Below are 24,440 nucleotides of genomic sequence, written 5' to 3' on the forward strand. Positions count from 1 at the left end.
AGAAAAAATATTATTTTTCTAAGAAAAATAAAGGCTTCTACACACCATGTTATGTTATGTCTGCTAAAATTGCAAGGATTGAGAATCTAGTTTCCCATAATTGACTGAGTCTTTCTACACATTATAGAGGAGCTCAGTATTGTCCCAAGAAACTGAGTATCTCAAAGTCTGACCCTACCCATTTTTGGTCTACAATTCAGATATTTACCTTAGTAAAGTGGATTTCAACTCTGTAGACTATCAACCTCACTCTGTCTCATCAGATGCACAGTTTCCAGAACTATCAATATGAACCAGCAGAGTAGTGTACCTACGTTGATACTACATTGTGGGGATCAAGAGCTCAATCTATACTAAAATAGAAAATGTATTATTACATCCTAAAAGTTTCATAAATATATAATGACATGTATCTCATTGTAGTATAAACAAGGCATTTCACTTTTCTAAAAATTCTCTAAGCCCAAATTATTTTTAAAGACTGAAACTACAATAGTGGACAAATGCCATTATTTATTTGTCCAGATCCATAGACTATATAGTGCCAATGGTTACCACTCGTAAAAAATTGAATTTGGTATGACAATGATAAATCTATGTAAATTCATCATCTATAGAAATTCACTACACTGATACTGTATAAAGATAATAGAGAATAATAGAAGAGATTGTGCATGTGGGAGAACAAAGTAGTATAGGAATAATACTTTGATGCATTTTCTATTTGTTTTGTTTTTGAACCTGTGACTATGCTTGAAACAAAAATTATTGTTGTAAAGTTGGAAAATAATGTTTATTTACCCATGCACATGATTATGCAATTTACAAAATGTGAGACCAAATCAACTATAAATGATTATTTTACTATATATTCATTATAAGTATAATATTTGACAAATTAAAAGTTTCTAGATAGTATAGAGTTAAAAAAACTAATAGCAAGAGAATTTGATACAAAAATTTCATTTAAAATTGACTCAAAATAAGTTGATGGGGTGGTTTTATTATACTTTTTAGATCTCTCCGTGAAAAGCAATGAGTTTTTCTGAAATATTTCAAAGCTTTGAAGAACAAGTCCTTCTAACTTAAAAGAAGTTTTACCAAAGAAGATATCAATAGAAAAATAGCCCACTTCTGTAAAAATTGTGTTTTCCTGCCACCTTGGGCATAGTTTTGCAAGCCTTGACATTGATAGTTTTCTTTTTGGATTCTGAACACTTCTGGCAGAACCAAGAATCAGAGGAATTTTAGAAAGTTAAAGGGCTTTAGCCTTTATCCTCAAGGCAGATGTCTCTCTTTTTTTAATTATGTCTGACTTTGTCTTTCTCCTCTAGTCTAAAATGCATCCAGATTCCAACACTCAAAGATGTAGTTCTATCCTCTCAAAGATTATGCTAAACACAGGCAATATTTTTCAATAAGGACTTCTCCTGAATCTTCCAATCCTTTTGTTTTAATTGTTCAGCATAATTATATAAATTATTATCCAATGATTAATGATCAATCATTTTTTTTTATTTTTGGGCCACACCCTGTAATGCTCAGGAGTTACTCCTGGCTATGTTCTCAGAAATTGCTCCTGACACGGGCACCATATGGGACACAGGGGAATCTAACTGTGATCAGTCCTGGGTTAGCTGAGTGCAAGCAAAAGCCCTACCACTGCACCATCAGTGTCCCCTCCCTTATTTATTTATTTATTTATTTATTTATTTATTTATTTATTTATAATGAGCAATCCTTTTGAGTATGTTTTTAGATCTTTCTTAAAAGTCATAAAATTACAATATGGTAACTATTAATTTGAAGTGATATTCCACATGAGTCTGTGGTTCTGCTTTATTTTTAAAAATCATTACTTTAAATGTTTAAACTAAATTGACTCCATGGCAAGTGGTTGAACAAGAGATTTCCAGGAGCTAGAGGTTAGGGAAGAAAGGAGGTTTGGGTAATAAATATATATATACTGCCTAAATTCTACTACTTTGGTAGTATCAAAGCTATGTAAGGTTGCTTCTACTACAGCCAACAATTTTGTGTTCCCACTGTTAAAAGGCCCATTAACAATCGTAAAGAGTTATTTGAGCAAAACTTCTTTCCAAGTGAGCAGTATAGTACCATAATGGCTGGAGTGCTCCACCTACAGGAGCTAGACAGCAGACTTTTATAGAGAAAACAACCGAACAAAACTCAAAAGCAAAACAAGGGAATCATTATTTGGCTAAACCTGGAAATGTAGTTCATTGTGAGTTTGTGACAGGTTGTCCCAAGTGTTCAGTTTTGCTACCTTTTTCTTCTTTTATTCCTTTCTTCTAAATTTATATTTATAACACCTAGACATACTCCTCCCAGACTTATTTTCTTTATTTTCCTTTTTATCTTCAACAGAACCACATCACTTGAATCATCTTATTCAACCCCATAAATTGAGGGGGGGAGATGGATGGTACCAGGACCAGACAGTCGTATGAACATTTAGTGGAAATAAAAAATGATCAGACCCGAACACCAAACCCACAGTAAACGACAACAGAATCGATACCCAATCTACAACAAGCTGTACAAGTGGGGACCAGTTACACTAGCATTCTGGGGGTAAAGGAGGGAAATATGGGATGCATGCCAGGAACAGGGGTGGAGGGAGGACAACATTGGTGGGGGGGAATGCCCCTCATTCATTGTCACTATGTACCATAAATATTACTGTGAAAAATTTGTAATTCACTTTGGCCACAATAAAAATTTGAAAAAAAAAATTGAATAGTCTGAGTCTGGTGTGACAGTATCCCAAATAGTGTCCCTAATCATTCTGAGCACTGCTTTGAAGACCCACATAAAAATAAAATAATTTTTTAATGTAACCTATAAAACAAACAAAATTGACAATTGTCCCAAAATTTTAAACTTTTACTCTTGGGACAACCTGTCACCAACTCACAATAAATGGCAGTAGATCACTATCACCATTTAAAGTTCAATATCTGTCTACTATAGTCTGTTGGATCCTGTACCCATTTACCAACCTTCTGATAGTAAGTCTTGTAGTCTGAATCCAAATGTTTGTTTCAGCTGTTCTTCTGTGTTGTTTTCCCATACAAGTGAGAAATACAAAAATGAGAATACTCAGTGGCTAAAATTGTGGCTTATTTCATTTAGCATGGCTCCTTCAAGTTACAACTCTGTTGTAGCAAAAGACAATATTTTGTCTTTACTTATAACTGAATAATATATTATCATACATATGTCCCACTTTTGTTTTATTTAAATATCTGTCATTTAACACTTGTGTTGTTTCCATAGTTTTTTATTGTATACACATAGAGTTGCAATAATATAGACGTACATACAATTATTTAAACATGTCATTTTTGTATTCTTCAAATTGATACCTAGGAGTAGAATTGTTGGGTTGTATGATAAATAAATGTTTTAATATTTTGAGAAATGTTTCTGCTGTTCTACATAGAAATGTTTAATATTTATCCCTATTAATATTGTTGGAAGCTCTCTTACCTCTATGCTCCTCACAGCATTTGTTCTCTAAACTTTTTGATGTATTTTATTCTCACAGTACTCATATGATTGTTTATTGTTTGAAGTTGTATTTTTCTGGCGATAATTGATAATAATATTTTTATTTTTATGTTCGTATTCTTGGTCTTAGAATGTCTCCTCTCATGAATTAGCTGATCCTTTAATTTTCAATGGGGTCACCTTGTTTTCTTGTTGATTTTTTTTAGTGTTCCTTAGTTATATTCAATATTCAGTCCTCTGTGATTGGTTTATTTCATTCAATAGAAAGTATTTTCTTTTCTTTTTAGAAGTTTCTAAATAAGTGTTTGGGAAACTCACCAGTTACTCTAGACTAATTGCACCATTATTTTAAAGCAAGGATCCAAGATGTAAGACTTAAGAGGAAATACAAAACCTAAACTGATTAATTAAAATAAAATTGAAATAACAATCCATATTTCCTCCAAAATAAAAGTCCAGGATTAGTGTACTAATCTAGAGAAATTTATGAACCTTTCAAATATGGCCTATAAGTTATCCTTTTCAAGCCTTACCCCCAAAACTGACACCTCAGTGAAATTTTTAAAGTAAATATTATCGTCATTACTCTGATAATAAAAGCAAAAATTAACTGCAAAGAAGAAAACTACAAGACAATCTTCCTGATGAACATAGATACAAAAGACCTCATCAAAATCTTAGCAATAGATAGTACAAAGAAAACTTCGATAAGATTGCAGATCTGTTTATGACATAAAATTACAACAAATGCTTACTATAGTAAATTAAAGACAACCTAATAATATTAAAAATAATAAATTATTTAAAAACATTCTTCCCATGCACTGTTAAGAAAAAAAATTATTCCCTCTAAAATTAGCACAAGAAAAGGTCCATTCTTACCAGTATTGTTTTTTCATAATAGTGGAAATCTTAGCCAAATAGTTTGTCAAGAAATGAAAGTAAAGGGATTGGAACTGGAAAAATAGTAAACTATTTTTGAAGAAAACCGAGATTAAGGATTTTATTTTTAAAAATATTAGAAATAAGTACCCAGTACAGAAAGTTGGCAAATAAAAATCAATATAGGAAAATATTTTGCATTTTTGTATGTAAGAATCAAAATATGAAGAAAGAAGTATAAAAACAATTCCATTTATATTATTTATAATTAAAATGGTAAGAATGAAACAAAGGACATAACAGATATCTACAATGAAAACTCATTGCTCTCAGAAATAAAAAAAAAACAGAAATAGAAATATATTCAATACTCATAAATAGGAAGAATTAATACTTCAAAAATTAAACATCTTACTAAAAGTATTATATAGATTCTGTGCAAAACTTAGAATTCCAGTGCCATCCTTAAATGACTTCCTACTTTAAGGAAGCACAACCAATGTTACTGAAATTTGAATGGATAATGATAAAGATAATTTGAATGACAAAAGATAAAGTAGTTAAAGCAACTCTAAGACAAAGAATAGGGCCTTGGGATTGACTATAATACAAAAAGGAGAACTAGGTTTGATCTCTGGTAATGAATGAATCCCCAGGGCTGAGCCAGGTAGAGACCTCCAGCACTGCTGAATGTGACTCAAAAACAAAGAAGGTATATGCAGGTATAATGCCCTATACCTCCAAAATATACTATACTATACTATACTATACTATACTATACTATACTATACTATACTATACTATACTATACTATACTATACTATACTATACTATACTATACTAAAGGTTAAAAGCATCAAACAGCATGATATTAGATCAAAATGGACACAATAACAGAGGAATTGAGTTGAAAGACTGAAATTAAATTTCATAATATGGACTATTAATTCAAGATAAAGGAGCCAAGAGCATACAGTGAAGGATAAAAAATTTCCGATAACTGGTACTGGAAAAATAGACAACCACATACAAGTAGCAATATTGGTGTACAATCTCATACCACACACAAAATTAATTCAATATTAATAAAAGTCAGGGCTGGTGAGGTGGCGCTAGAGGTAAGGTGTCTGCTTTGCAAGTGCTAGCCACGGGACAGACCGCGGTTCGATCCCCCAGCGTCCCATATGGTCCCCCCAAGCCAGGGGCAATTTCTGAGCACTTAGCCAGGAGTAACCCCTGAGCATCAAATGAGTGTGGCCCAAAAAACCAATAAATAAATAAATAAATAAATAAATAAATAAATAAATAAATAAATAAATAAATAAAGTCTATGATGTTAGATCAAAAACTGTAAAAGACATTTTAGAAAATTTACAAAGCCTCTATAATATTGTCTTTGGTGATATAGTCAATAATTTAATTCCAAAGTAAGGGAAACAAAAGCAAAATTAAATGAGATGAAATCAAACCATAAGTTCATATTTTGTTTTGCTTTTAAGGCTTTCTCACCAAAACATTGGTCTACATAGATCTGACTATTTCCCTGTTGAATTAATTTATCATGATATATCCAAGTTATATCAGATTGCTGTTCATTTTTAATTTAGTATTTCAAGTCTGAGAAATCAAGAGATAGCTTTAGGGCTTAACAGAATGCCTTCTCTTTTGTTCACATGGCCTGCAATAGGCAAAATTAGAGAGAATATGAGAATAAAAAACATGGAGATTTTTAAAAAACTTAAATGAATAAGAAATGGTTGTTTTCATTAGAACAGCATGCAAAATTAGATTCATGCTTCAAACAAAAAATGATGTACACGAAATCAGAGAATATTGCTGTTTTACTGGTTGTTTTTCTATAGATAATTATATTTATGACTACCAAAGATTTTTGTAAACTGAAATTGTAATTCTAAGGAGATGGTAGGTTATGCAAAGCCCTGTTTTTATGAGTACCCAATTAGTTTACTTAAGAATAAGGGAGGGGGATCAGGTTCTTAATAATTGGGCTCACTACTTCATTAGGAAAAGGAAAATTGTTCACGAGATTATTATATAAAAAGGCAAAATGGCAATGAGGATTTTTGTCCTATTTCTAATTTGAGACAAAAACCCTGACCTGGAGAAATAAAGAAAATAGACATAACTGTGTTGTAACTTTTATTTCTTTTGGTCTATTTTAAGAGAATTTGTTTTAGTAGTTAATAAGTGAGACTTCGTTTGGTAGGTTAGTTAGTTGGTTTGGGGGCCACATCCAGTGACTTCTGTTACCGTGCTTTTGGCTCTGTGCTCAAAAATCATTCCTGGCAGACTGGGGGGTGGGAGTGGGGAGGTATGGGTTGCCAGAGATCAAACCCAGGTTCCCCTTGCATGGCAAATGTCCTATTCACTGATTCACTGTGCTATAGCTCTGGCCCCAATAAGTGAATCTTTAAAACAGAAACTTTAAGGTGAAAATTTGGAAATCAAAGAAGCTGTTAACGCTCAAAGAAAAGAATAAATTACTTTCCTGTTTTTCAGTTTTAGTTCTAAAACAAGGGACACAAGAAAGAGTGGAGAGGCACTGGTGTTTTGAAAAGTGCAGAAGACACAGATGCCTTGCTTAGAGAACCAAGAAGCAAGGAGAACTAGAGAATTCCAAAACTCTATCTTAAAACTAATGGGGAGTATTAATTAATAAGTTAATTAATAGTAGTATCTTCTTTTGTTTTTGTTTTTGTTTTGGTTTTTGGGTCACACTTGGCAGCGCTCAAGGATTACTCCTGGCTTCTCGCTCAGAAATCGCTCCTGGCAGGCTCGGGATAACATATGGGCTGCCAGGATTCGAACCGATGACCTTCTGCATGAAAGGCAAACGGCTTACCTTCATGCTATAATACTAGTATCTTAATACTAATAGAAGATGTCTCTATTATGATCAAAATACAAAATACTAGCAAGTTCCTTTATGGTGGTCTCTGAATTAGGAAATGCAAAATATTGCTAAGAAGGATCCGGAGTCTATTAAAATTACAATAGTTAGAATAGTGGCATACAAGAGGAATTGCTGACTTGCTAACATTTCAAGCTCAAACTTTCATGCTGTAAAGACTTACTTATTACACAACAATACAGGATTGGAATAAAACCAGTCAAGTTTTATTTCAGGTGGGTATCATTTAGAAAGACTGTGTTAGAATAGTATCACTTATATGTGGTATCTTATAAATCACCTTCCCTAACTTATTCCCATCCTCCCTCTCCACACCCTCACCCCACACCTGTCCCAGTGGTAATATTGCAACTAAAGACACATTTTCCTGCTCTTCATATCTATTGTCTTTGGGCATTTCATATTCCCTAGGAAGTTTCTTTATAAACTGTATATGAGACAGATCATTCTGAAACTATTCCTGTCGATTGAACACATTTTTTTGAACCAGACTATCTATGGTTGGGCTGATTTCTGAATTTTATTCTAATTCTTTATTTTTTATTTTTGTCAGTACTATACTGTTTTAATTATTATAATTTTTCAAGTGTGGTTTGAATCACAAATTATGATACTGCCAACTTTTTCTTTTAAAAATTACTTTGAGATTTAGGGTGTTTTGTGGGTTTAAATAAATGCTATGATTGCTATTTCTATTTCTGTGAAAAATAAATTGAATTGTATAAAAATTACATTGAACCTCTAATTGTTTAGAGTAATGTGGCATGTTAATAGTCTTATTTTTCCAATTTATGATTAATGAAATTTTTTTAATTCTATTTGGTTCTTTGATTTTCATCACAGGCTTTATAAAGATTATTGTACAGCTCGTTTATCTCCTTGGTTCAATTTATTTCTAATTATTTTATTATTTTTGATGCTACTTATAAAGGGTTTTCATTTTACTTTTAGTAGCCTCTTATAACTATAAAAATCAATTTATTTTGTATATAAGAATTTTTCTACAGCTTTTCTGAATTTATTGATTCTAAATTGAGAGTAGTACTTCAGGGTTTTATATATGTGTTCTTTGCATATAGACTCTTCTTTCTGATTTTGATTACTTTAATTTTTATTTATCTATGCTTTGTCTAATTATTCTAGACTGTAGTACTAAGTTTAGATGGTGAGGAGGGTAGGCATTTTTATCTTGCTTTCGAATCTTGGAAGAAAAACTTTTAAGATTTTCACCATTCAGTAAATCATAGTTGCTGGTTTGTAATACATGGCCTTTGTTATGTTGAAGTAAATTTTGCTTTATCCAACTGTTGAGAGATTTTATTATGAATAAGTATTGAATTTTATCAAATGTTTATTCCTGCATTTCAAGATAGTTATGTTTTCTTTCATTTTATTAACATGGTTAATCATTGATTGAGATATGTTGAATCATCTTTAGAGTTCTGTAATAAACCCCACTCAGTCGTGATGTATGATCCTAATATATGATTAAATTCAGTTTTCCAATATTTTGCGGAGAATTTTTGTATCACTATTTAAAAAAGTATTGGCCTATCTTTCTTTTTTCTTATGGTGCCGCCCTTTGTTTTTTGTAGTGAAAGAGGAAGCTTTAGTTTTTCCATGCTATGAGCAGTCCCATTTTTGATTTGTCATGCTCCTGCAAATTCCTGGGTTCTTTCTGATATAAAGGAAGTAAACAATTTCCAAAGACTCTAGAATTCTGCTCCAGACTTTAGATTCCCTGGGGGACTAAGATAATGGACAAAGTCTAAAGCAAATGGCCAGAGGATAATCCCAAAACACTCACACTAACCAGACCACTCAGTGGGAGTTTTGCATTCTTTCTAACATTCTTATCAATTGATAAGAAAAGCAAAAAGCCTTTAAAGGGGCCTATGCAAAATCTCTTACTTTTAACTTAGTTCTATGCTAAATCCTCTTCATAAGGGGAGTTTCTTTTCCTTTCTCCTCTATTTTTCAAAAAACATTTCTATAGTCAGAATCTGTGCACAGTATTTTTATTCCTAAAAGTATTTAAAAAGTCTGGAAATCATGGAGAAACACAGAGACACTGCCCTGCATGACTGTTCCAACATCAGTATCAAGATAATACCAGATTTTAAAAAGATAAACACATGAGATGTCTAGACCTTGAATCTCAATGAAAGTTCAAATTTGATTGGAGTCACTTAAAAATGGAGTGATCTGAGATAAATGACACATTCTTGGGAAATTTGTGTGAATAATGATGATAAAAGAACTGCTGGCAGTAACAATCAATTTTCTATTTAAATACCTATTTACAAATTTTAATATGCCCTTATTCGCACATCAAAAAATTTAGAGTTAATTTTATGTTGTTGGTGAGAATAGACCCTTTATCTCCCTGTTATTATACTCTTGGGACTATGTATTCTTAGTCTCATAATTAAAGTATTAACTATAGTATAAAAGTAAAATTTTTATCTATTCTAAACTGATAATACAGATGCAAATACATCTGTAAGCTAAATTATTAAAACTAACATCATCCTCTACACAGACATTTCATATCCCTGGATATACTCACTTATGAAATATCAGTAAATCTTATTGAATCAGTGGTTTATTCTTTTTCTCAGACAATTTAGCGAAGCTTGCTGAGCTGTAGGGGGTTGTTCAATATATTGGCATTTCCTAAAATTATATTGCATGAACTAAACTCAAGGATTGATTGTCTTTTGAATGCATCTCAATTTAATCTAGTTCTTTCCTTTTTGGACAATGGTCCCAGATATTTGTTTTCTTAAACCTTCATCCATTCTCTTACCAAAGGTCACACTAAAGCTATCTCTGCCCACTTACCTGCTATATCTTTTTCTATAGAACTCTCTTTAAACCCTAAAGTGGATCTAAACTATCAGTGACAATTGCCATTATCTTCTTTTACTGAGAGGTAAACAGTCATTCAACATAATCATTTGAGACAGTTATAAAGTCATCTAATGGCAGACCACTTTGGATTTTAGTACTATGTATCATATCTTTTTTTTTTTAAAGAATGAAGCATAGCCAATGTTTGGTGAAGCATTGTGCATTGAGGATTTGCACAATAAATTTCATAAATAATTCTAAGAAATTTATTTATTGTGAAGTCATTTATAATAACATCTCATGCAGTTTTCTCCAAACCTACCAATTTTACAATTATCACATTTTTCTTTTCCTTTCAACATCTGTAGGAATTCAGCTGCAATACACAGTAGGCTGTGTCTTGAAGGGCAAACATGTCATTTTCTTCTGACAATTAGGTTTGCTCTTTAAATTAATTTTTTTCTAAAGAATTTGCAATCTTTGTATTGCTCCAAAAGGTAAGAAATTTTCATCGTCAGTGCAAAATTTTATATAAACTGCTCTTTAAGAATTTTAATCACAATCTTGTTCTTTGAGTTCATAATACAACACCCACCAGGCTTAACAAATACAGGTATTAAGGGATGACAATAGATTTTTTACTTTCACATCAGAAGGAATGAGTATTTGTGTTTCACCCAAAATAAAAATTATTTAAGTCAGTTGATTTAATTAAGAAGAATGTCTTTAGGAGGCACTGCATAAATTGTTTAAATATTATTTCTACTGATTGGCCCAGGAATTACTGGCTATGTGAAAGTCACATGAGCTATGAGTCTCTCTTGCAAGCCTAATTCTTTTGCTTGCTTGCTTGCTTGTTTGTTTGTTTTTGTTTTGTTTTGTTTTGGGGTCACACTGGGAGTTGCTCAGGGGTTACTCCTGGCTCAGCATTCAGAAGTCACTCCTGGCAGGCATAGGGACCATATGTGATGCCAAGAATCGAACCACATCTGTTCAAATCAGCTGCGTCCAAGGCAAAGGCCCCACCGCTGTGCTATTTCTCAGGCCCCATGCCTAACCCTTTTATAATAAAGTCTTTGAGTCATTATGCTTTCACATTTTCATAAGGGTATTTTAGTCAGTAAGACCCCTGAAAACACTGGCATTATTATGTAAGAATAAAAAGAAGTGCTCTGTACCTTGAACTGTATTGTGATTATGCACAGATGATTTCTCTTATTTTTCAAATAGAAATTCATAAAATTACTGAAAATAAGAAAAGAGAGATACAAAGGTGAAAACTATTCATGCAGGAAATGCTTCTCTTTCCTGGAATTCCTGGGGTACATGAATAATTTTCTGGGAAACATGTTTATATAACTGATGTTTTCACAATACTTCCGTGTTTGAACTTGCTATATCCTAAATCCTTCCTTTGCCTTTTGTTGCAAAATAAAATTTAAGTTTTATATATTTTAAATAAAACACTGCACTCTTCTTTCTCCTTCCCATTATCCAAACTTGAAATTACCTGGATCATTTTTTGGTCTCTTTTGAAGCATGAATTTATGCCTGGAGCTATCAATCATGCACAGCCCGGCAATTAAGACTTAAGTATTGAATCCTGTTACCCTGGCTAATGATGCTAGTCAAAGAAGCACATCATGCTGGATTTTGAACTCCATTAAGACATTCCAAATTTATATCCTTTCTATATAATGGGAGTACATTCACTTAAAAAAAAAAAGGAACAGTCATGCTTTGAAGTTGTGGAACTTATTAACAGACCAAAAAAATCAATTATATATTATGACTAGAAGGAAATGCAGTGAAGATGAGAAAGGATCACCATGACAATAATAGTTGAAAATGATCACTCTTGGCAAGAATGAGAAACTGAAAGAAGTAAAGTGATATAAGTGATATGCATGATACTCCTGGAAAAGTATTGCAAACCATGATGCATAAAAAAAAGAAAAGAAAAGAAAAGAATGAGAGAGAGAGAAATAGAGAGACAGAGATACAGAGAGACATAGAGAGACAGAGAGAGAGATTGAGAGAGAGAGACAAAGAGGTGTTTTCCTTAGGAAAAGGCTGGGTTTTGGAGTGGGATGATGGGAGGGTAACAGTAAATTGGTGACTGCAAATTAACATTGGGGGAGTTAGTTGTTACAACATCATATGATCAAAAACTCAAAACTATTTAACTCTTTAAATTAAAAAAGAAAAGAAAGGCAACATTCAAGCAAATAATGTCTTTCTAATTTGAGAATGGAAGCCCCTATGGGAGAAGACAAAGTCCCCGAGGACAGTGCATGCAGATCAAGAAAGTGAGAGCAAAATTTTCCCAAGTTTTACTTTTATAAATTATTAATGGACTGTTCTTACAAAAATAAATATTTTCCTCTGGGAATTATAACACCTCTAGGGATTTCTGAGTAGCAATCACAATTTTGGTATGTATTTTTCATTTTTATTTTTAGCATCTTTCTGCTTGCCTATTAAGAAATATTTTATTTTTTAGAGGAAACAAAAGATATTATGTAATATTAAAAGCTATTCTGCATTGTTGAGTACCATGAAATTACTATAAGAGTGCACATAAAAAGAAGAGGAAAACTGATTTTTATCAATAAAATTTATTAAATTCTAATATTTTAGTCATATAGAGTATTTCTTTCTCATCTGGTATCATTATTTATCATTTTCCTAGATAAAGAAAAGTCACAAAATGATTAAAAATAGATTACAAGGGTCACATTTTCTTTATATTTTTAATTTAGTTATTGTGCTTTTTTTAAAAATTTAGTGAGGATGAGGAAGTTAATTTACAACATAGCTACCAAAATGTTAAAGTTAAATACTTGACTAATTTCCAATGGAATAACAATATCTTTTTCACTTCAAAATAATTTAAACGAATATTTATAAAGATAACAGTTATCAATTTTTTTAAATTATTTCATTTATTTTATTTATTCCAGTGTTATTTAATACCTCTGGATATATATAGAACCACTGGAGTTCTCATATTCTCTCACCACCAAAAATTCCTCTATCTACCTCCTACACAGCCCTCCCATAATCACCAATATTTTCAGTATGTCAAGGCCTTGATAATGTTATTTTACTTGTTTATTAGTTTGTTTTAGTTATTTATATTCTTATTGTTATTTATATACAAAATCAACTGATAATTGCCATTATTTCCTAACAACTTCACATAACATAATAAAATTCATTCATTTTATCCAAGACACAATTTCATCTTTCTTTTTCGGCTTAAATAGTTGCAGTGTGGTTTAAAGCATTTTCCATATCATTGTTATAAACTTCCAATGTTATTTCACAATCAACCCCCAGTGTAGTGTCTTTGACTACCTTTTGAAGATTCCTTTTTATACACTATCCCTGCAGCCTTCCTTCACATTCTGTTTGCAGTCTCAGACATTGTTTACAATGAGGTGGTCTAATCCATTATTGCTTTATTATACACATATTCTTAACCACTAGTCACTTTCTAACTGGCTCATCTCATTTTGTATAGTATGCTTCAATTCTATCCAAGTTACAGCAAACCTCAAGGTCTTATCTTTTCTTATAGATGAGTAATATACTATTGTTTATATTTATAGAACTTTCAATGTCTATTCAATCAGTTTTAGTTTATTGCAAGATCTTGCCTACTGTGAATAATGCTGCAATAAACAAAGGTGTGCATATATCCAGTGAACTCTCTTCCTTTACCCAAAATCCCCAGATCCTTTTCGCCCAAGTTCCCATCCAGGTCAGTTAGGAAAATCATTTCTATCATTATGCTGACTCTGGATATTTGTTCTTAATTTGCTGTGTTTAAATTCCACATATGACAGAGATTAATCTGCATTTTCCCTTTTCTTCTGTCTGACTTCACTCACCCTGATATTCTCAAGTTCCATTCATATTGCTTAAAATTATGATTTTTTTTCTTTAGGGGCCAGATTGATGGCACAAGGGATAAGGCATCTATCTGCCTAGGACAGACCCTTGTTCGATCCCCCGGCTTTCCATATGGTTCCCCAAGTCAGCAGCAATTTCTGAGTGCATAGGCAGGAGTAACTCAGGAGCGTCAGTGGGTGTGGCCCAAAAAACAAAAAAAAATTTATGATTTTTTAAAATCTTTTTTTAGAGACTTATAGTACTCCATTATTATGTATACACATATCACTACTTGTTTTTTATTCCTATAACTTGGCTACTGTACTAAGTGTGGTGATGATTATAGGTGTAAATCTATTCATTCAAAATAATGTTTTTGAGTTTTGGATATAAATACCAAAACGTAAATTCACTCCAATTTTATCTTTTAATGGCAAAATAATATTCTATTAAAAATACTACAGATTCTTTACAACCATAAATAAGTTGCTTATTATAAGAAAATAAACTATGAAAACTATGATTTTAGGGAGTTTGACATCTAAAATAGGTTAAAGTGATACAAGAAAAAAAACTAGCAGATATTTTATGTACATATATTTTAAATGCACATATGCTTCTTGTAACTTGTATATACCTAAAATAATTTTATAGATTACAACCTATTTAATTTCAAAAAAGAAATTTTATTTAAATTATTTTTCAATGTGAATGATCTCCTCTTTATTGACTAGCAGAAAAAGAGAATTTACTCGTGATATATCTTATATCAGAGAATTACCAAAGTATTAAAGAAAATTTCTAAGTCCTTTCAATTATTTCCAGAAACCTAATTTATGACTGAAATTAGATTGATAACTAAAGTAAATTACTGAAATGACTAACTTTTGCCCTAGGAGCTCCTTGACATTTTCTATTTTCATGTTTTAATAAGATTAGTGAGGAAGCTGCCACAAACTTACCATGTAACAACTTTATGCTATTATTCATCCATGAATAATGATTTATTCCTTATTTCTTTTAGTACTGCTCATGCCAACTGCTTATTGAACTCATCAACTCTTTGAGTACATATCTGTAGTTCTTCATCACATGGACAGTTTTTGTAATGTGGGAAACTGTAGGTCACTTTTTACAAGACCATTCTGTCTGATTCATCTTTCTACAGTACCCATGTCCTCTAAATTACCTAGGACAGAAAGGGGAAAAGGATTCTCTAGATTGAAACAACATTGATCACTTCCTACAACTCAAGTGAAAGAAGTATCTTCCCTGATAGTATATACCAAGGTATCTTCAAGAATAGGGATGAGGATAAAGCTACTGCATCATTATCATTATGTGCTCTTTTTGGTAATATGATCAAAAAAGAGAAACATACATATGGATATAGATTCCAAATGTGAGACATATTGAAGGAAAATGGACACAGGAAAATCTATTGTATTGTGTTATTGTTTACAGATTCTGTTTTTGTTTTGGGGCTACACCCAGTGATGCCCGGGAGGTTGGGGTGACTCCTAACTATGCACTCAGAAATCGCTCCTGGCTTTGGGGGACCATATGGGAAGCTGGGGATCAAACCGAGTTCCGACCTGGAAGTAATTGAAAGTAAGGCAAGTCCCTGCCTTCCAAAATATTGGTGAAGTACTATAAACTGATAAACAGAACACACACTCTTTCACTTTCTTAAAGTTTATTAAAAATCATTTTTAATCCATAGTTTTATCTGAAAACATTAAGTCACAAAAACAGCTATTTTTATACACTGATACCTTAATAAGATCACCTTTACATCATTGTTGATAAATTTTGTTGTCTCTTCTATAATTTGGCCAGGATAGGATACATTCACATATGCAGTGACATTGTCCTTTGTGGAAAGGCAAGCTCAGATACATTTCCTTTTTCCTTCAACAAATGTTAATATCAATGATATCTGTTTGATGGACTTGTTGTTAGATGTTCCATAAGAGATGTCTGAAGTTATACATTTTGGTACTCACTATGCAAGCACTTTTAAGCATTTCAATCTAGCCAGACAAGGAACTTATTTAAGTAAAATTCTGTAGTTGTTATTATTTAAAAGGCAAAAACAAATAAAGTTCTTCCTATATAAAAGGTAAATGAAATGCAGATGAATTTAGTTTTCTAGTCATTCCAGCACAAATACAATTATTTTTTTTATTTTTTTTTATTTAAACACCTTGATTACATACATGATTGTGTTTGGGTTTCAGTCATAAAAGGAACACCACCCATCACCAGTGCAACATTCCCATCACCCATGTCCCAAATCTCCCTCCTCCCCACCCGACCCCTGCCTGTACTCTAAACAAGCTCTGCATTTCCCTCATACATTCTCAATATTAGGACAGTTCAAAATGTAGTTATTTCTCTAACTAAACTCATCAATCTTTGTGGTGAGCTTTCTGAGGTGAGCTGGAACTTCCAGCTCTTTTCTCTTTTGTGTCTCAAATTTATTATTGCAAGAATGTCTTTCATTTTTCTTAAAACCCATAGATGAGTGAGACCATTCTGCATTTTTCTCTCTCTCTCTCTGACTTATTTCACTCAGCATAATAGATTCTGTGTATCTTATGGTTTGGGGTCTGATATCGAGGTCTTTAATCCATTTGGATTTTACCTTCGTACATGATGTTAGCTGGGGGTCTAAGTTTAATTTTTGCAAGTGGCTAGCCAGTTGTGCCAACACCACTTGTTGAAGAGGCTTTCTTTCCTCCATTTAGGATTTCCTGTTCCTTTATCAAAAATTAGGTGATTGTATGTCTGGGGAACATTTTCTGAGTATTCAAGCCTATTCCACTGATCTGAGAGTCTGTCCTTATTCCAATACCATGCTGTTTTGATAACTATTGCTTTGTAGTAAAGTTTAAAGTTGGGGAAAGTAATTCCTCCCATATTCTTTTTCCCAATGACTGCTTTAGCTATTCTCGGGTGTTTATTGTTCCAAACAAATTTCAAAAGTGCCTGATCCACTTCTTTGAAGAATGTCATGGGTATCTTTAGAGAGATAGCTTTGAATCTGTATAATGCCTTGGGGAGTATTGCCATTTTGATGATGTTAATCCTGCCAATCCATGAGCAGGGTATGTGTTTCCATTTCCGCGTGTCCTCTCTTATTTCTTGGAGCAGAGTTTTATAGTTTTTTTGTATAGGTCCTTCACATTTTTAGTCAAGTTGATTCCAAGATATTTGAGTTTGTGTGGCACTATTGTGAATGGGGTTGTTTTCTTAATGTCTATTTCTTCCTTATTACTATTGGTGTATAGAAAGGCCATTGATTTTTGTGTGTTAATTTTGTAGCCTGCCACCTTGCTATATGAGTCTATTGTTTCTAGAAGCTTTTTGGTAGAGTCTTTAGGATTTTCTAAGTAGAGCATCATGTCATCTGCAAACAGTGAGAGCTTGACTTCTTCCTTTCCTATCTGGATTCCCTTGATATCTTTTTCTTGCCTAATCGCTATAGCAAGTACTTCCAGTGCTATGTTGAATAGGAGTGGTGAGAGAGGTCAGCCTTGTCTTGTACCAGAATTTAGAGGGAAGGCTTTTAGTTTTTCTCCATTGAGGATAATATTTGCCACTGGCTTGTGGTAGATGGCCTTTACTATATTGAGAAAGGTTCCTTCCATTCCCATCTTGCTGAGAGTTTTGATCAAGAATGGGTGTTGGACCTTATCAAATGCTTTCTCTGCATCTATTGATATGATCATGTGGTTTTTATTTTTCTTGTTATTGATGTTGTGTATTATGTTGATAGACTTATGGATGTTAAACCATCCTTGCATTCCTGGGATGAAACCTACTTGATCGTAGTGGATGATCTTCTTAATGAGGTATTGAATCCTATTTGCCAGGATTTTCTTGAGGATCTTTGCATCTGCATTCATCAGCGATATTGGTCTGTAATTTTCTTTTTTGGTAGCATCTCTGTCTGGTTTAGGTATCAAGGTGATGTTGGCTTCATAAAAGCTATTTGGGAGTGTTTCCACTTGTTCAATTTCATGAAAGAGTCTTGCCAGGATTGGTAGTAGTTCCTCTTGGAAAGTTTGATAGAATTCATTAGTGAATCCATCTGGGCCTGGGCTTTTGTTTTTGGGCAGACTTTTGATTACCATTTTTATTTCATCAATGGTGATGGGGGTGTTTAGATATGCTACATCCTCTTCTTTCAACCGTGGAAGATTATAAGAGTCCAAGAATTTATCCATTTCTTCCAGGTTCTCATTTTTAGTGGCATAGAGTTTTTCAAAGTAGTTTCTGATTACCCTTTGAATCTCTGTCATATCAGTAGTGATCTCTCATTTTTCATTCCTAATATGAGTTATCAAGTTTCTCTCTCTCTCTTTCTTTGTTAGGTTTGCCAGTGGTCTATCAATCTTGTTTATTTTTTCAAAGAACCAACTTCTGCTTTCGTTGATCTTTCGGAGTGTTTTTTGGGTTTCCACTTCGTTGATTTCTGCTCTCAGCTTTGTTATTTCCCTCTGTCTTCCTATTTTTGGGTTCTTTTGTTGAGTACTTTCTAGTTCTATTAGCTGTGTCATTAAGCTACTCAGGTAAGCTCCTTCTTCCTTCATGATGTGAGCTTGCAAAGCTATAAATTTTCCTCTCAGTACTGCTTTTGCTGTGTCCCATAAGTTCTGATAGTTTGTGTCTTTATTGTCATTTGTTTCCAGGAACCTTTTGATTTCCTCCTTGATTTCATCTCAGACCCACTGGTTATTGAGTATGAGGCTGTTTAAGTTCCAGGTGTTAAAGTGTTTCTTCTGAGTCCCTTTGGAACTCACAAATAATTTCAGAGCCTTGTGGTCAGCGAAGGTAGTCTGCAAAATTTCTATCCTCTTGATCTTATGGAGGTATGTTTTATGTGCCAGCATGTAGTCTATCCTGGAGAATGTCCCATATACATTGGAGAAGAATGTGTATCCAGGTTTCTAGGAATGGAGTGTCCTATATATATCCACTAGGCCTCTTTCTTCCATTTCTCTCCTCAGGTCTAGTATATTCTTGTTGGGTTTCAGTCTGGTTGACCTATCCAGTGTTGACAAAGCAGTGTTGAGGTCCCCCACAATTATTGTGTTGTTATTTATATTGTTTTTCAGATTTGTCAACAGTTGTATTAAATATTTTGCTGGCCCCTCATTTGGTGCATATATGTTTAGGATAGTTACTTCTTCCTGCTCTACATACCACTTGATTAATATAAAATGTCCATCTTTGTCCCTTACAACCTTCCTGAGTATAAAATTTGCATCATCTGATATTAGTATGGCCACTCCAGCTTTTTTATGGGTGTTGTTTGCTTGGATAATTTTTCTCCAGCCTTTTATTTTGAGTCTATGTTTGTTCTGACTATTCAGGTGCGTTTCTTGTAGGCAGCAGAAGGTTGGATTGAGTTTTTTGATCCATTTAGCCACTCTGTGTCTCTTGACTGGTGCATTTAGTCCATTGACATCGAGAGAAAGAATTGTCCTGGGATTTAATGCCATCTTTATATCGAAATTTGGTGTGTCTTTTGGTTAGTCTTGTTTTAAATTAGGTCTTTCAGTTTTTCTCTTAAGACTGGTTTTGAGTCTATAAAGTTTCTGAGCTGTTTTTTGTCTGTGAAACCATGTATTCTTCCGTCAAACCGGAAAGTGAGTTTTGCTGGGTACAGTATTCTAGGTGAAGCATTCATTTCATTCAGTCTTGTCACAATATCCCACCACTGCTTTCTGGCATTGAGTGTTTCTGGTGACAGGTCTGCTGTAAATCTCAAGGATGCTTGCTTGAATGTAATTTCCCCTTTTGATCTTGCTGTTTTCAGAATTCTGTCTCTATCTGTGGGATTTGTCATTGTGACTAGGATGTGTCTTAGGGTAGTTTTTCTTGGGTCTCTTTTGGTTGGTACTCTTCGAGCATGCAGGATTTCATCACATATATTCTTTAGCTCTGGAAGTTTCTCTTTAATGATGTTCTTGACCGTTGATTCTTCCTGGAAATTTTCTTCCTGGGTCTCTGGGACTCCAATGATTCTTAAGTTGTTTCTGTTGATCTTATCATAGACTTCTATTTTCATCTGTTCCCATTCTTTGACTAATTTTTCCATTGTCTGTTCATTTGCTTTAAGTTTTTTTTCCAATTTCTCCTGCTGTATGGAATTGTTATGTATCTTATCTTCCAGAGCACCAAGTCTATTCTCAGCTTCTGATACCCTGTCCCAGAGCTTATCCATTTTGTCATTCACTTCGTTTACTGATTTTTTTCAGGCCTGTTAGTTGACATGTTATTTCAGTTTAGAGTTTTGTGATTTCTGTCTTCATATTTTCTTGATTATTATTAGTGTTCTGTTCCACTCTATCCATGGTTTTTTTGAGGTCTTTGAGCATCTTCCATATTGCTACTCTAATGTCCTTATCTGAGAGGTTGATTAGTTGGTTGGTCATTAACTGGTCATCAGAATTTCATCTTCAATCTCTATGTCTGATGCTGGCCTGCGTTGTTTCCCCATTGTCACACTTGTATTGTGGGTTTTTCTACGTGTTGTGGTGGTATTCATTGGTTATATGATGCAGGCAGCACACCTCTCTGGCTCCGCCCTTTCTGGATGGGCCAGCTTGCCTCCAAGGTAGGGGGGAGTCCTCCGTGGATGAAGCCTCACACAGGATCAAATCTTAGGCCCGAGCACGCAGCAGAGAAGACAGTCTGGAGAGAAGTTCTTGCTTCTGTGATCCAACACAGTTCTTAGTGTGTGTTTTTTTTTTCTTCTTGTGATGGTGTTATTTTTTTTAGAAAGAGCGCACGGCTGCGTAGCGAAGTGGAGCTAAGTGCCTTCTGGAGCCTCTTTTCAGCCCACTCTCAAGAGGTTCACGCAACAAGATAGTAGAGAGACACACACAGGCAGCACTCACAGTTTTTCACAGTTGGGCCCCACTGGACAGGCGTAGTTTTCACTCGCTTGCTTGGCAGCTTCAGAATGCTGTATTTTTGGGGTCACTTCCCAGGACTCTGAGGAGAGTTGCTGGGTAGCTTCAGTTTTTGGGGGGTTTGCTTCCCAGGGCTCTGAGATGAGCTTCCAGAGTTCAGGAAAGACAGAGAAGAGTAGGACAGGGCTCCCTTCAGGTCCTCAGTTTCCTCAGAAGAAGCACAGCCTGGTGGAGACTCTGCAGGTAGAGCAATCAGCACTCTGCCTGGAAACCCCCACATGCAGCCATTTCTTACTCACTCACTGGCTTGCTGGCTAGCTTCCGAAAGTAGTTTTTTTGGAGTTCGCTTCCCAGGGCTCTGAGGAGAGCTTCCAGAGTTCAGGAAAGACAGAGAAGAGTAGGACAGGACTCCCTTCAGGTCCTCAGTTTCCTCAGAAGAAGCACAGCCGGGTGGAGACTCTGCAGGTAGAGCAATCAGCACTCTGCCTAGAAACCCCCACATCCAGCCATTTCTTACTCACACACTCACAAATACAATTATTAATTAAAATTATTTGACATGCATAATTTTCTTTTTTTTTCTGTAACTTACAGAAAGAGCTTATAGGAACACTAACAATAATAATAATAACAGTTTGTATGATAAAACTGTTCTGCAAAACTATTTTATGATACTTGAAACTCTTGCTATTATACAATTCTACTTTAGTAAAAAATAATTTACATAGAGAACAAGAAATTCAGCAAAACTTATAGTTCTTTTTACATCCAAAAAAGACAGAAGAATAAATTATAAATATTTATGTAGTATAATATTTCTAATATTTTTTTAAATCTGGACCTTTTTATAGCCACTTATGCCTTGCTTTTCTTCTTTTTCACACCTATTTAACCCCTACAGTGATGTGAAATCTTCTGAGAGAAAAGCTATATATTGGTGCAAAACCTCTCTTTGTTCTTTGAGACTTTTTAGTTTTGTCCATAGGAGGTAAATTTGCTTTTGGTTTAAAGATAAAAAAAAATCAAACACCATAAGTCATTGTGTTCTCAAAATACACATTTTAATTTATAAACGACTGTTTATAGTTTTGCATAAAATCTAGTGACATGCCATTTTTTAATTTGCTAACTAAGTCACCTCTGCTTCTTTTATAAAAAAGAATGTATTTTACTTACATAGTAAAATTTTACTAAATAAAATTCAAACAAGATAGTGTAGAGTTGACCTGGAGAACAAAATTGGAAAGTGTTACTTTCTAAATATTTACTTCTATTTTTCATCCAAATTTACTTGTTTTTTTAATCTTTTTTTCAGAATTTTTATTTCTATAACTTTTGTACTATACATGAAAAAAATTGTCTCAGTTTTTTTAAAAACTAGTTAAATGACTTCTGTAGTATTTATTCCTTTTAGTATTTATATTAAAATAATAATATTTTATTATTTATCTTTATAACATTTATCTTTTTCTTTTCCTTCTTAAAATAAACTATAAATTCACTGGGAACAGGACATACCTATATTTAGTTTTGAATATTTATATAAAAGTTTATACCAAATTTATATCTTTGTATTAATGGAAGGTGTTTAAATGAATCTATTTAAATTAAAATATGGATGGATGTTCTCTAGGCTATACACTAGAGTCTCCTGATTTATTTCAAAATGTATAATTTTTAATCATACAATCACTCCAAAGATGACATTAAATTTGAAAAGTAGAAACATACCTAAGGACTACTGAATGACAGGCAGTCTAGAACATGTTTTATTTAAATCTAACACAATTCTTTAAAAAAATTTTTTGGGGGGGCATATCCAGTGACGCTCATAAGTTACTTCTGGCTATGTGCTCAGAAATTGCTCCTGGCTCTGGGGACCATATGGGAACCTGGGGGATAGAACCATGGGCAGTTCTATGTCAGCCGTGTGCAAAGCAAAAGCCCTACCGTTACACCAGTGCTCCCACCTCTGTTCAAGCCTTCTTCACAGGGTAAAGTTTGAAGAAAATTTGCATGAAGGATTACAGGAAGAACTCCCTTTTATTTCCATGTCTTTAAGTTAATTGATTAATATTGTAATTTAATTAGAATATTGTAATTATAATTGTAGATGGAAAATTGATCTTACAAGGGTTTGATTCCTAGCATCCCAATTGTTCCCTGAGTGTGGCCAGTAATGAGCTTTGAGAACAGAGCCAAAGGGTAACCCCTGATCACTGCCCAGTGTGGCAAAACCAAAACCAAAATTCATTTCGGTCAAACTATGAAATGCTAAAAGTCCTTTAAATTTACATGTAAAGGATTGGTTGATAAATCATACTTGGCCCTTTCTTGCGGCCCCCCAGGGACCTCTATCCCAACCCTCGGGAGAGGCTGGAGATTACAACAGTTATTCCCAAGTCAGGAAGAGGATTCCGGCCTTGAAAGAAAAGAGGGATTGGGAAGTCAAGGAGACTCAAGGCGAAAAGTTCCGATCAAGAGTCCATTTATTCTGGGAGGGGGCTAGCCTTTTATAGTCAGGCCAAACAAATAGAAAGGGGCAAGGCATTCTTGGAATAATTGTAACTTTCCACAGGCACATCTTGTTTTTTCAAAATTAACAAGGCTGTACATTACGAAGCTGGCATTCATCAATCATGAGGCCCATACCGTCTTAGAGCAACAAAATATAAGATCTAATCTCTGCCCAGGCCCACCAGCCTCTATCTTTATGGGAACATCTTGGTGCCTGTGGTTGACTCCCCTAGCTCTGAGGTATGCAGTGACTCCCCTTTTCTTTAGGTCCAAGGGCAAAGGCCACATCTTGCTAGCTGCTCAGGCTGGCAGCTCCTGCTAATTGTCATGTAGGCACTTTTGCTCAGACTTTCAGAGACTCCATTTTGATTTTAGTATAAAGGGCTTTTAGTTATGCCAAACAGTCTCCAACACTTTTTGAGATAAGAATTTTTGAATGATAATTCATTATTTAATGAATTATTCATTGATTAATATTGCTTAATTTAAATAATTAAATAGTCATTGTTTAATAATGTATTAAATGATAAATTAATATATGAATTCACTAAACTTTTTGAGACAAAACTAAATATTTGTTAAAAAAGAATGTGAAATACTAGAATTAATTACAGAGAGCTTGATTGTCAAAATGATAAGGTTAAAAAAAAGATGGATTGTCATAACCCATCATTCTAAGTCATCATGAGCACATCAAGTGGGATATCATCCTGAATGCTTTATTAGTTTTACTAATATAAAGGATTGCTTTTAGAATCTCATAGAATACTAGATATTCAAAATTCTTAACTTCAAACTATTATACTAGTCAACTTCTCAGATTTAGTTTGTATAAATTACATTAACTTCAGCCACTAACTTTAATAGAAAGCAATTCATTTCGATTAGGTAAGTGACCC

Source organism: Suncus etruscus, chromosome 13 (assembly GCF_024139225.1).
Source record: "Suncus etruscus isolate mSunEtr1 chromosome 13, mSunEtr1.pri.cur, whole genome shotgun sequence".
Lineage (NCBI taxonomy): Eukaryota > Metazoa > Chordata > Mammalia > Eulipotyphla > Soricidae > Suncus > Suncus etruscus.